Raw genomic sequence first — 15,523 nt, forward strand, 5'->3', positions numbered from 1 at the left:
ATATTGGGGATTTGGGAGCGTGGAGAAACACGCACCTATGAAACTGTACGTATTCTATTTTCTCTCTTTCATATTCTTTCCTGTGTCAAAGTGAGAAAGAAACAAGAACCCAACATTCTTTTCTATTTGTATACAGAAGGAAAAGAAAAGAAAAGAAAAGAAAATGTGAAGTGTAAAGGGGGAGATTGAAGAAGAAGAAGAAGAAAAGAGAAAGCTCATACAATAGAACGATATCACAATTTATAAAATACAACAGGGAGAATGATTATAGAGAGAGAAACAAAAGAGCATTTCTAGAGAGAGATAAAGAAAGCACAGAGGCTAAGAAGGAGGGAGAAAGAAATTTATTATTATTATTATTTTAATTTATTTATTTGTTTATTATTTATTTATTTTTTAATTTAATTTTGGTTCGTGAAAAGACAACGGATCTAAAGAGAGCGCCGATCTAACGATGATTGACACGTAGGCTACATTTTGATTTTTAATTTATTTTTTGTGGTCACATGACCTAATTCCAGGTCATATTTACACGTGGCATTTTCCTTTTTTATTTTTTTTAAGGGTGAGAGTGCCTGATATCTAAACAGTTAGATCAACCACTTGACTTGGTCTTCTTTTTTCTCATCCTAAAAAAATACATGGAATTCTGTTTTTTGAATTTATCTTCTAAAATATTTTTTATAAATTTTTGCTTAATAAATAATTATATATATATATATATATTATATATTCATCATATAATTTAGTATCTAATAAAAACAAAAATAGTAATAAAAAAATCATATTTAATTAATTTATGATGTTTCTCCTCAACTAAAAATTATTTATGATGAATGAATTTAACTTTATATGGAAAAGAAAAGGCCAATTGCAAAATAAACTTGTTAAGAAAAAATTTAATATTGAAGATTAAGAATGAGCAAAATTTGGTTGAAATTGAAAAAATTGATTGAATTGGTTTAATTTAAATTTTATTTTAATTTTTTAAATAATTTAGTTACATTTACTTTTAATTTTAGAAAATTCATTTTATTTTGTTTAGTTTTGGTTTTTGAAAAAAAAAATTATTTGATCCAAACCAAATTAAATAATTTTATAATCAAAATTTGAGGTTAAAATCAAATTAAATTAAAATAAATCGATTTGGTTCAATTTATTGAAAATTATTAATATATATTTTTTTAATTTTTCAATGTTATGAAACATATATTCAAGCAGCTATCACCTTTGTAGCCTAGAATTCATATTTGTCTTGTGAATGTCGTTATAGCAATGAGCAAAATTGTAAACAAGTGTCGTAGCTGACAGGGAAATCAATTAGGACCACAGCCTTAATTTGATATATATAATTAGCTGCATGTAAAATCAATATTAAAGAAGATATTGGCAAGTCATATTCCTAGTTACTTCAACACCTAATTATGCTGAAAAAAAATATATAAATATATATATAATTTTGGAGAAAAAGAAAAAAAAATCTGAAATGTCTCCATACAATCATATGCCAAAAGTTTGTATTTCAATGAAAATAATTATCATTCTTACGTTATCATCAAATAATATTACAAATTTTAAATTATAATAATAAAAATAATAAATTAATTGAAAATTTTAAAATTTCAGTTTGTTTAAATAAACACAATATAATAATTGAATTTTGTTAAATTTGCAGGTAAATTTATCTGTGAATCATCTAATATTAAAATATGATAGATTTTAATAATATGTAGAGAAAATAAATTAGATTTAATTTTACTCAAAAAAACTAGCTTATGTCAAGAAAAATAATAAATATTTTAGGCCCTGTTTAAATTTAAGTTGGAAAGTGAAAAAAAAATCTTGAAAATATATTATTTTAAATATGTTTTAAAAAATAGTTAAAAAAGTGTTTAGTTATTTTCAGGTTATTATAATTAAAATATATTAAATTTAATTTTAAATTTAAGAATGTTTACTTAGTATATGAAAATCAATTTATAAGTTAATTTAATCATATAAATATTTAAAATTTTACACAGTTATATATTTATTTAAATTACTTATAAGTGACTAGTAAATAATTAATGTGTGTTAAAAAATAATTTATAAGCATGTTTATTATTAAAATAATTAAAAATACTATTAAATAAAATTTATAATTAAATTTTAAAAATTAAATAAGATAATATAATAAAATATTTGATCAAATTAACTTATAAATACATAATTTATAAATATTAAAATAAAAAACTGAGTCTCTAAACTTATTTTTTTTAACTTATAAACTTTATTTATAAACCTAAAAATCATCATAAATAAATATATTAACTTATTTTTAAAGCTTATATATTAATTTAACTAACTTATAACATATGATAAATACCCTATTAAATTTTCTTTTTTTAATTAATATATTAAAATAATTCCAATAATAACTCCAATACTAATCATTAGCCTAGTCTATAAATTTAACTTTATAAATCACCTTTTCCTTACTCAACCAAGCGTTGGACCTCAGTAACAGTGGGCTTACTTCAATATATAATCAATAGTCTACTTCAATAACATTACTATAAAAAAAAAAAAATCCTCCTTTAATTATACCATTTAATATAAATCAAGATTTCAAATACATAGAGTAAAATATGGTGATTATATCTAAAGTATTTAATAAAAAAAATTATTTACAATATTGACCCATTATAAAAAAAAAAAGGTAATTGACCCTTTATATATAATTTTTATTTTTCAGGATGTGCATTGTGAAAGTGTATAAATTATATTACCTTTCATTTCAATTACATCCAAAATAATCATTACAAAAATTACTCAAAATAAGTATATTAATTAGTTTTCTCAATTCTACTGGACATAACCAATATATTTACTGCTTAGCCACTTTATCCACCATAAAAGTATAGCCGTCCAACCAATAGATAATAATTTTTTTTTCTCTTTAATTCTATACTATTTTTCTACCTTAAGCCATAATCTTTTTTATTCCGTGGAACAGCAACCTTAAGCTGAAACCTCCCTCTCTATGAAAATGCAATAGGCAAAAGCCCATTTTCGATGGCCTCTCTATAATGAGCAATAACTCTACTACATGAAATAAAAGTTACTCTCTTTAATGGAGCGAGGCCATTTTTCATGGGTACAATTAAATAATTTTTTTATAATACTCGTATTTATAGTGTTAGTCATTCAATTCTAATCTAATTAGAAATCTCACTAAATTAAAAAATAATATTAAAATAAAAATTTTACTATATAGATAAAATATATTTTTATCTTATTAAGAAATATTTTTTCCACTCAAATTAGAAAAAAAAAATCTTATAAATTAACTAAGATTTTAAGTAATAAATTCAATACAAGAGTTTTAAAAATAAATAAATCATTAATGTTTAAATTTATAAATTTTATATTTATCAAATCAATATTTAATTATTAATATAATGGCTTATATATATTAGTTAAAAATATTTTAAAATAATGTCAATCATGCAAAAAGGTAACATGCATGACATTGAAATAATACAAAACATAGACATAAATCAAAGAAGTAATTGCTTTAGAGAGGAAAAATAAAAAGTACTTTTTGAAGCCTCAATTTCAACTCTCATAATGAAAAAGGGCTAAACTTAATCACATAGAACTTAAACTCCCAAATGGAAACAATAATGAAAAACAGGGAAAAGATGAAGCACACTACACTAGCTATAAGCTGAGGTAGGCTGAGGCTGTAAAAATAGAATATAATTAGAGAATGTTATTATTTAATTTTTTTTATTTTGATAAATTTAATATATTAGTTAATCCCTTAATTATTATTTTACTTACTCTTTAATTATTTCAAGCTTAAATCAAATTTTCTATTAGTTAATAAGAGAAAAATGATTGTTATGATGACTAAATAGTTTTAGGCTTAGAAATAGATGAATTATACAATTGTATTTTTCTAAGTATGAGAATAAATAAAATTTAAATTAATGCTTAAAATATCAAAAAAATTATAAAATAAATGAAATAAAAATATAAAAATAATAAAGAGACTAAATAGTCATTTTTCATATAATTAGATAATATTTTTATTATTTGATTTATATATATATATATATATATATATATATATATATATATATATATATATATATATATATATATATATATATATATTGAGAATTGAAAAGATAAGATACTATTTTTTTTAAAAGAAGACTTTATTTTTTCATTTGATTAGAAATTAATTTTTTTTAAATACTCTTTAATATTAAGAATATAAAAATATATTTTGGAGAAACAAACAGAACCTAAATTAATTTTGACAGTTAAATTTTTGAATATAAAAATTAAAAATTGGGAGATAAATTATAGGAAAAAAAAACTCAAAAAACCTTTTTTATTTTTTATTTTTTGGGTATTTTAGGTAAGGACCATTTGGAATCTTGAAATGCCACAAAGGAAATCAGGTCCTTGTCTTACTCTTCCCTCCAATGGGTGTTTGGATGCCTTTTTCATTGATGCTGATATTTGGAATATATTTTGAAAATCTGCTAATAGCTGGTCCTCTCTTTTTTAGGTACACCAAACAGTTCTTTCACAGAACAATTTAATATTAAGGCAACATATTTATTTAACCCCTAATTTTTTAAGTGATGTTTTATTGAGTCTCTATATATTTATTTGATCACATTAAATCTTTAAATAGTTATTTCTATTCATATTAAATTTTTTAGGCTAATTATACAATTTTAGTGCTTAATCAAATACAAATTTTCACATTTTCCATATTAATAGAAAATGAAACATATAATTTTGTATAGAGAGTATATGTTCTAGAAGCATACAATAGTTTCTCAACTTTTTATTAGGTTTAATTATCTATGTAGAGTGCATTATTACAAAAAATTGCATTTTTTAATTTCTAAAAATTTAAAATTAGAAATTCTTTTCATTGGCTCTCTCACGGTTAGAATGATAACAAGTCAGATATTTATGAATACTTACTTGACTGAATCCTAGTATAATAAATTAGAGTTTGAAGAATAATACATGTGATGGATTCGAGTCAGGTTTGGATTTTACATGTTGAATATCAGTCACTCAAATTTATTTATATGAATAATTAATTAAATATACATTTTTTTATAATAATATTTATAAATCTTTATATATTTTTATTATAAATAAAATATAATTTAATTATTTTATAGAATTATTAAAATTTTAAAATATAAATTATTCAAAAAATTTTACTAAATTATTGATTAAAAATTAAAATTAAATAAATTTAGATATCTTTAAAGTAATAAAAATCAAGCTCAACATGAATTTGAGTAATTAAAAATAAATTTAATGGAATTTAAAATGTTTTTAAAGTTCATTTATTTTATAAAAAATATTTTTTTTATAAAATTTTTTTATATTTTCTAATGTTTGGAGTACTCAAGAAAACGATTCAGCAAAAAATATTATCCTAATTAAAAGAAAAAATTATTTTTTATTTTATAAACTTTAATATAAATATACACTATTAGTTTAACATTACAATTAAATAACGAAAAATACTTTTATAAAAAATATTTTTTATACATAAATTATTTTATAAAAAATAAATAAAATCTAAATATTAAAAATATTAATAAATTTAAATTCGAGTAAAGTCTCTCTCTTAATATATATATATTAGCAAGCTCATCACCATGCAAATGCAATCTCCAACAACTATTAACCCAATCATGGTGAGCAATTACCCTCTTTCTATTTTCTTGTGCTCTTTTGAGTTTTTATTTTCCCTAACTTTTTTCTTCTTTGAGCATGTGTCCTGGTAGACTAAATTAACTTTTCTCCCAAACAAAAGGTAAACTGCATTTCAACCTAATCACTTCTTTATCTATAAAAAAAAAATAATTAAATTTTCATATAATTATATTTATTTTTATTTTTAAAATATTTTTTAAATTAAAAAATAAATTCTTTTACTCTAAATATAAAAATTAATAAAAAATAAATTAAATTAAATCTTGTAAAATTGGATATAATTTTTTTTTAAATGATTTCAATAATGTAATGGTAAATGCCTTCCCATATTTTAAAATGGAGAAGAGGCACTCTTAAATGATATTTTATATAAATATCAATATAAATATTTACTTTAAAAATATTATATTTATTTTATATAAAGTTAAATTTATATTTGCTGTACCTTAACAAAATACAATAAAAAAATGTTTTAATTAAAAAAAAATTATTAGCATGCCTATGATATTGATCTAAAACAAAAATTATTTTGCTTGGTGGGTTCATTTATTGAAGGGTTTGCATTAATTTGTTTAATGCTAATTAAGGGATTATTAGTATTGATTAGGAATGGCTCATAAGTTAGTCTTCTCTCAAATTATGTTTTGTGAGACAAAAATGGGTAATTTGATGGTCTTAATTAATAATTAATGGAGCAATTTTAAAAAACTAAAATTAGTGGGCTATCTAGCCAATCGCTATTTAGCATATATTAAAATAATCATTTTCTATTTTTTAATATTGTAAATTATGGTCACCTTTCCTTCTCTGCTATGCTTGATAGAAACCAGGCAACATTACACCAAAATTTGACCAAAATTCTCTCTCTCTCTCTCTTTTAATTTATTTTGTTTAAAAAATAATTAATAATAGAAAATATAGAAAACACAATACAATCACATAATAAGGTTAATCCTTATTTAATTAAGGATGTGATTTCTTATATATATATATATATGTAAAATAAATTTTCAATTTATCCAAATTCAATTGATTCTCTGAGAAAAAAAAATCAATTGGTTCATAATCTATTTTAATTTATAAAAAAAATTAAAAATAATTTATAAAAAGTGAAATTATTAAAAAATATTACTCACTTTTTTTATAATTATATCATACACTTATTAAATTATCAACTAAACCTTATACTTTTTAATTTTTTATAATTATACCTATCATATATTGGTGTGACGTGGCATTTAGCATATTATGACGTGAATGATTCGTTAAATAATAAACGGACCTGCGATGATAGGGTATAATGAAAAGAAATTGAAAAAGATAAGAGATTATAGGATATAATTATAAGAAATTGAAAAGTATAAGATTTAATCGATAATTATAAGGTATAATTGTAAAATAATTGAAAGTACAAGTTTTTATTTTAATTTTCTCTTTATAAAATTAAAATTTTCATCAAACATTAATCAATTAACTTATATAATTTAATCAAAAATTAATTTAATAAATTAAAATTTTAATTTAAAGTTAAATAAATAAATCAATAGATTTGTTTGATTGATTTGAATTTTAATTGATAGATTATTCTTACAATTGTAAATATTTTCTTCCTTGCATTTTATTATTACTGTCATTTTTATTTCATAAATTGCATCAATCGTCTCTTAATGTGCATGACTTTTTCATTTTAACCACTCAATTTTAATTTGTCAAAATAAAATCTCTTGATTTTAATTTAGAAAAAGTCAAACTGACCTACAATAACAAAATTTTAAATTAAAAAAAAATAAAATTTCCTTTTCATCATCTTTTTCTTTTTTTTTTCTTTCTTACTTTTTTGATTAAATTAACTAATAATTATTATCGATAAATTATTTTATTTTAACTAAATTTATCTATAAAATTATTAATTATAATTTAATTTATAATAACCTAGAAAAAGGTAATAATAATATAAAATATAAATTTCAAAATAATATTTTATAAATATAAGATATTTATCAATATTTTAATTTTTATATAAAAAATAATAGACAATAAATAATTTTGATTAAATATTAATTCAATATTAATTAAAAAAATTGAACTTGTTTTGAAATAAATAAAATTGAGAGATTTGATCTTAATCAATTGAAGTTGAGGGATTAAAATAAAATAATCATCTAATTTAAGGGATAGCCGATGTAATTTATTCCACTTTTATCCCTTGTTGACCTCCTTTTAATCACTTGATTCATGGTTAAATTGACAAAAATTGATGAATAAATAAAATAGTTAACTGAAACAAATGTAGGGATTAAATTATATATTTAAAAAATATGAATTTTTTTTAATGCGTGTTGCATATTATTGTACTCATTATACATATTTGTAATTTAATTTTTAATATATAATTTTTTAAAATTTTTTATATATGATATTATATTATCATAATATTATAAATATTATATTTAATTATTTATATTAAAATATTAATTTTAAAATATTTATTAATTTAAAATTATTATATTTTTTATTAAATCATATTTTTATAAAAGTTATGTGATATATATAATAATAACTTAATTATAAATTTAAATATGATATAATAACAAAATTGATATAATAATAAGTATTAAAAAAATAAATAGGTGGATATGTTTAAAAACTAAAATAAATTAATAATAAATGTAGGTTAGCTATTGAATTAAATTTCTTCAAATCCTGTTATTTTACTTTTTGATTTTAAAAAAGTTTAACTTGCTTATTTTTTTTATAATTTAATAATAATATTAATTTAAATAATGAGGTTTCACATATAGCTAGATGTGAAAGAAAATTATTTATAAAATTTAAAAAATAAAATAATTTTTAAAATATATTTTATAACTTAGTGTATTATCACTATAAAATTTTTATTTTTATTTTCATTATAGTAATATCTTGAAATTTTATATTTTATATTGTTTAATTAAAAAAATTTAAACATTTTTAATATATTAATAAATATATTTAATAAGTATTTTTTAATTTTTTTTAAATTATAGATTATATTATATATATAATAAATGTGTTATAGATTTAAAATATAAATATAAATTTAATCATGCCTTTTTATTTAACCCATAATAATTATGTAATTAATACTCTCAAGTAATCAACTTGTTTTTTTATTCTTTTTCTTTTTTGATCTTCCTCTCATTTTATTATTTTAAAAATGTCAAAGCATAACCACTTAAAATCAATATTGAGAAGATGAGAGCCCCTCACATAAGTATATATAAAAATATAATTAGACTTTCTTATAACTTTATGGTCAAAATCAATAACTTTGTTAAGATTGATTAATAAATTAAAAATTTTAAAAAGGTGTCCATATACATAAGAGTATTAACAAATTATAATTGATTTATATTTAAATTAAGTCGACCCAAGAAAATTAAAATATATAAAATGTATTTTTTATGTAAAAATGATATTAATTATCTTAAATATAAGATGCATTGATATTAAATATATAAAAAATAAAAATCAATTTATCTTAGCCTATATAAATATTATTGAATTTATGAAGATATTAATTTCATTTAATATTAACAATAATAACAAAATTTTACTAATCATATTCATGTGCCACTACCATCATGAATATGTGCCACTACCATCATAAGAATAATATATGCAATATACAAAGATTTATAAATAGATTTTACTTAGTGAAAAAAAAAAGACACAAATTGTAATGAATAAAGAAAAAAAATCACATCATAAGTCAAAGTTAATTAAGTTTAAGGCTTGTTGCGTAAAAATAGAGTATTTAAATGTAAAAGCTATCCCTTACTAATATTAAAAAAAAAAATAGCTACAAATTTATAACAAAATAAAATATTTTTCATTTAATAGGATTAGAATTTTATATTTATTGATATAAATACAAATTTTTTATTTAATTAAATAGTTAATTTTTAATAATAAATTTATAATTATGTTAATTAAATAGTTATTTTTTAATAATAATTTTATAATTTAATATTATAATTTTATAAATACATAGAACAATTAAAAGAATAAATTAGTATAAGTGAGATTTAGTGTTTAAGATGGTTTAAACTAATTAATTTTTAATGAATTAATAATACTTATAACATTAATAATAGAGAATTATAATAAAATTTTTGATAAGTACAATTACTATTAAAATAACATTAAACTTTTAAGTTATATTAATTATAATACTATTAAATATTAAAATTATTTACATATCTAGTGGTGGATAAATTGTTAAAATTATTAGCAAAAGTATTAATAAGAAGTAATTAGTGATAAATTTCTATAAAATAATTTCTCATTATTAAAAATATTAACGATGAATATACTATTGCTAAAAGGTTATTAATGATAAATTTTCATCATTAATTTATATTAGTAGCGATAAATATGGTCCATACAGGACTTTAACAAGAGAAAAAAAAAATTATAATTAAAGTTTATAATTTAAAAAATTAATAATTAATATTTAAAAAATATAATAATAATAATAATATTATTATTATTATTATTATTATTATTATTATTATTATTATTAAACATAATATTTTTTAAGTGCACTGCACGGTTTCTATTATAATTTAATATTTTTATATATTATTTTTTATTATTTTTTATATGATATAATATTATTATAATATATTAATTATTATTATTATAATTTTTTATTTTTCATGATGAGATATTTGTGTTGTATATGCATTTATCATTCTTAAACTAAGTTAATGGAAATAAAAAAAAATATACAGGAGAAATTGATAATGAAAAATTATTATTATAATATAATTTATAATTATAAGTGTTTTATAAATTTATCATTCTTAAACTAAGTTAATGGAAATAAAAAAAATTATACAGGAGAAATTGATAATGAAAAATTATTATTATAGTATAATTTATAATTATAAGTATTTTATAAATACATAAATTTAACTATTTATTATTTTGCTAGTTTATAAATGTTGAGTTTATCAAGATTAATTACTTTTTATTATTTTATAATTTTTATAAAATATATATAATTAACATAAAAAATTTAAATTTTTTACAATACTATTTAAAAGTTTATGCATATAATAGTAAAATAAATTCAATTTAGTATAATTTCATATAATGTTGATTTTTTTTCTAATTATTTTCAATTTGATTTTTTTTGTTTGACAAAATTAATTGTATATATCCATATTAATAAGTATTGATATTATTAATTTTTATTTGATATATAATACTTTACATAATTTTTTTTTATGATATGAAGAAAAACTTTAAAAATAAAATTAAAAAATACATCAATACTAATAAATTATTTATAAATAATAAATTAATAATTAAAATGGTCTTTTATATAAAAATAAAAATATCAATACTACTAGAATAAAAAAAATATTGACATTAATATATTATTATTTTTAATTAAAATAATTACAATAAAAAAACGTATACACAATTATTCAGTTTTAAGTAAAATATTTTATTAAATTAATCTATAATGTATTTTTAAATTAAATTTTGTTTGTAATTATTTTTTAAGCGTAAACGTCAAATTTCAATAAAAGAAATTATTGAATTTAAATAAATAAAATTTTATTAAATAATATAATGCTTATTTTTATATGAAAATAGTGACTTTTTCATCAAATTATTAATTTATGTTTATATTTAAATGTAAATTTATTAAATTAAAATAATAATTTTATATTTAAATTATAATTTTTAATTTTTTTATACGTATTTACTATTTACTATATTAGGGTAATATTATTATTATTTTTTTATACATACAAACATTAACATTTTTAAACTTTTAAAATTTTAAAATAAAAAATAAATATTATAAATTATAATTATCATATTAATTATATTAATTTTATAATTAAATTCAAATTTAACTTATTTTGTTAATTATTAATTTTTTAAATAATATATATTTATCTATTTAAATGTTTTTTCTCATATATATAATTTGTTTTTAATATTTTGTACATTATTATGTATTATTTAAAACTTTTAGATTCATATAATTTTAATATATATTACATACTAATTAAATATTTTTTTATAAATTATTGAATATTAATTTATATATATATATATATATATATATATAAATTCGATTTTAATTATAACTAATTTATATATTAATGTAATAATTAAGAATTTTAGAATTATATTTATAATTAAGAAAAATATAAAATTATTATACATGAAATATTTTCTTATTCAACTTATAAAAAATCAAATTAAATGAAAATTTTAAAAACATTAATAAAAAAATTTAAATGTTTAGTTGATAAAAATTAATTCTTTTTCTTATTCTTAGACGTAAATTAAATATAATTGTATTAAAATAATTTTATATAAATAATTATAAGATATAGATAAAAATTTGTTAGGATTCATTAAAAAATTTATTTATATAAATAAAATATCTTTATATTTTTGTAAATAATATAAATCATTCAAGTATTTTTATAAAATTTTATTAAAAATTATATTATAATAAAAATTTAACTAAATAGACTTTAAATATAAGTAGACTAAGAATTTTAGATTTATATAAACTCTAAAATTATATAGACAGTTAAATTTTAATTCAAAATAATTTTAAATTTATATAATCTTTAAAATTAAATTAAATATTTAAAAATATAATTATAAATACTATAAATAATGAAGAGCAATTTGGTTAAATCAAATATTCCCCCTTCACATATTTATATATTATTAGTTTTTTTTTAACACGCGTTACATGTTGTGTATTATTTATACTCGTTGTACATACTCATTTTTTAATTTTTATATATATATAATTTTTATTAATTTTTTATATATTATATAATATTATAGACTTTTCGCGTCATAAAAAATTCAAGAAGACCATTGATATAATATAAGTAACAATATAAAATAATATAATGTCACATCTTTTTTTAGTTTTTTTTATGATATCGTTATAATAGGTCAATTGATTTCAGAATATAGATTCACTACAATATTAAAATTATTATATTAATTATCATTATTTTAATATAAGTGTCGAATATTTTAAATATTTTTAAATTTAAGTTTTGTAGATGGCATTTTCGTATATGCTCCTCTTTTTTTATTATCTTATTTGACTCACTAATAACTTTTATTATTGATATAGATACTCCTCTTGATAGTGATACTGTTACATATAATTGTCAATGGAAGAAAACATCCTATTATAAATATACGTTGACATTTGATATTACTTGTCCTTGAATTTTGTTTATTATCAACTATAAAGTATAAAAAATTGAGAATTGCTTTCTTTTGAAATAAAATGTGTATCTTTATATTTTGTGCACAATAGCAATATTTAAATAAAAAATACTTGCTTTTCAACATATTGTACAATTGTTATTTTTACATAAATTAGATTTTTGTTAAATTTTCCTTAAATATTAAGCATTAGATATCTGCTATTATTAGTAGGTCGTCAAATGATTTTAAGCCTTTTATATAGCTCAAGAGTAGTCATAAGTAGTACATCTCACTCTCTATTGTATTCACTGTACTTAAATAACGAATTACTTGCCTTACCTTTTGCTATGACCATAATCTACCATACTTGTTAAATTCATAATGTTTTAAGATTTTTTTATTCAATATTTGTCTTGTATCTTCGTTGATTGATCAAGCATGTTCTGAAACACCCTGTCAACATTGTTCTCTATGCATGATCCAATTGCACAACACGTTTAGTGCTGAAAGAGCTTGTTCTGAACTTATATAACTTATCATTTCAATAATAAATATTTCTAAAAATAAAATCAAAACTGTATATTCCTTAATAAAAAATTAAGATTAAGAGTTTAGAGTTTATTTGATATTTTTTTATATGTAATCGGCTTCAATTAGTCTTTGAGCTTGAAACTTCATAGCTCTGAAAATAATTTCAATATCATTGAACTAAAATTTATTAATTTATTTGATCTTATTATTTAAATATTTGTTAAAAAATATTACCTTAAATATAGTAACTAAAAGTCATTAAATATATATATTTTAATAATAAAAACTTTAAAATATTTAAACAATCATTAAATTAAATTTTTAAATATCATTTATTTTATTTTCATAGTTCATAGTCTTGAAAAAAGTTAAAAATAATCAGCTTTATTTAATATTCATAATTTTAATAATATTATTGTTATTTTAATTTAATTTATTATAAAAGTTTAGTTTAATTTTTTAATATATTTTATTACTATGATATTATTAATAATAAATTTTTAATTTAAACAATATAAAAAATTATAAATTTTAATTATAGTACACATAAATGTTGATATAGTCTCTATATATAATTTACCTATCTATTTATCTATAATATATATAAAAGGACAAATGAATGGGCAAACTTATAAACTTATAAAAATATCCTTATATATTAAATTTAATTACTATAAAAATATTAATTAATTATTATATAAATTTTTACAAAAAAAATTAATATAAAACCTAATTGAATAATAAAATTTATGATTAGTATTAGGAATAGGCTGTTCACTTTCTCTTTATATATATATATAACAAATTAAATTCCTACTCTTTTAAAAATTCCGATTTGATTCAAAACTAACTTGTATTGATCTTGTCCCACGTTTTTAATTACATTTGTCCATATTAATTATAATTATTATTAAGTTTAATGTTTTTTTTTTAATTTCATATTGCATATATAGATTATTTCTTTTATTTAGTTTTATATTTTTTTTTTAGAATTCTGTTTATTAAGAATAATCTTTTTTAAGTTTGTATTAGAGTAGCAACTTTTTTTTTTTGTTTTAATTCTCTTTTAAGATTTTTATATATTGTGATTTACAAAATTCAGTATTAAATTTTAATAAATATTAAAATATATTTTTCTTTTCAAGAATTATTTATTTTCAAATCATCACATACAGAAAATTTTTTTTTCCTGTTTCTTTCAATGAATGCATTTGATATTATTTTAAAAATAGGATTATCGACAAATATAGTAATATTAACATCACATTAAGATTTATCTTTTCAAGTTGAAAATTTAAAATATATCTATATTTATAATTTTTAATATATATATATATATATATTCTTGTCAAATTTTATATTTAATTGAAGTTAAATATAAATAAGACTAATAATTTTAAATTTATATAAACTATAAAATTAAATTTTTTCATATTTTACTTATTAATTTTTTTATTTTAATTAATTAATTCTTATAAAATTTTATATTTAATTAAATTTAAATATAAGTTTAAGATTAAAATTTTTTTAAATTTCTATGAATTTTAAAATTAAAAATTTTAAATTAATATAAATTTTAAAATTAATTTAAATAATAAAAATATAATTTTAATTAATTAAAAAATAATTTTAAAAAAATTAATATTCTCCCTCTTCACATATTTATATATAGATATAGATTATAGATAAATTACTAAATTATTAATTTTGACATAAGGTGAAATAATGATATATTCCATGTATAATGCAATCGGACAAGAGGACAAGTTTTATGGTAAGGATCGATGACGTGGACAAATGATGAATGTTGGTAGTGGAGCCCACGTGGCACTTGATTTGCATGGCGACGCAACGCATCCTTTCTCTACTTTGATTCGTGCACAACTGCACATGCATGCTTCTATTTGTTTTCTGAAATAAATATATAATTTTATTATTTATAATTTCTGAAAAAAAAAAAATATATATATATATATATTATATAGAAATTTCT

This window comes from Hevea brasiliensis, chromosome 14, assembly GCF_030052815.1.
Source record: "Hevea brasiliensis isolate MT/VB/25A 57/8 chromosome 14, ASM3005281v1, whole genome shotgun sequence".
In the NCBI taxonomy this organism is placed as follows: domain Eukaryota; kingdom Viridiplantae; phylum Streptophyta; class Magnoliopsida; order Malpighiales; family Euphorbiaceae; genus Hevea; species Hevea brasiliensis.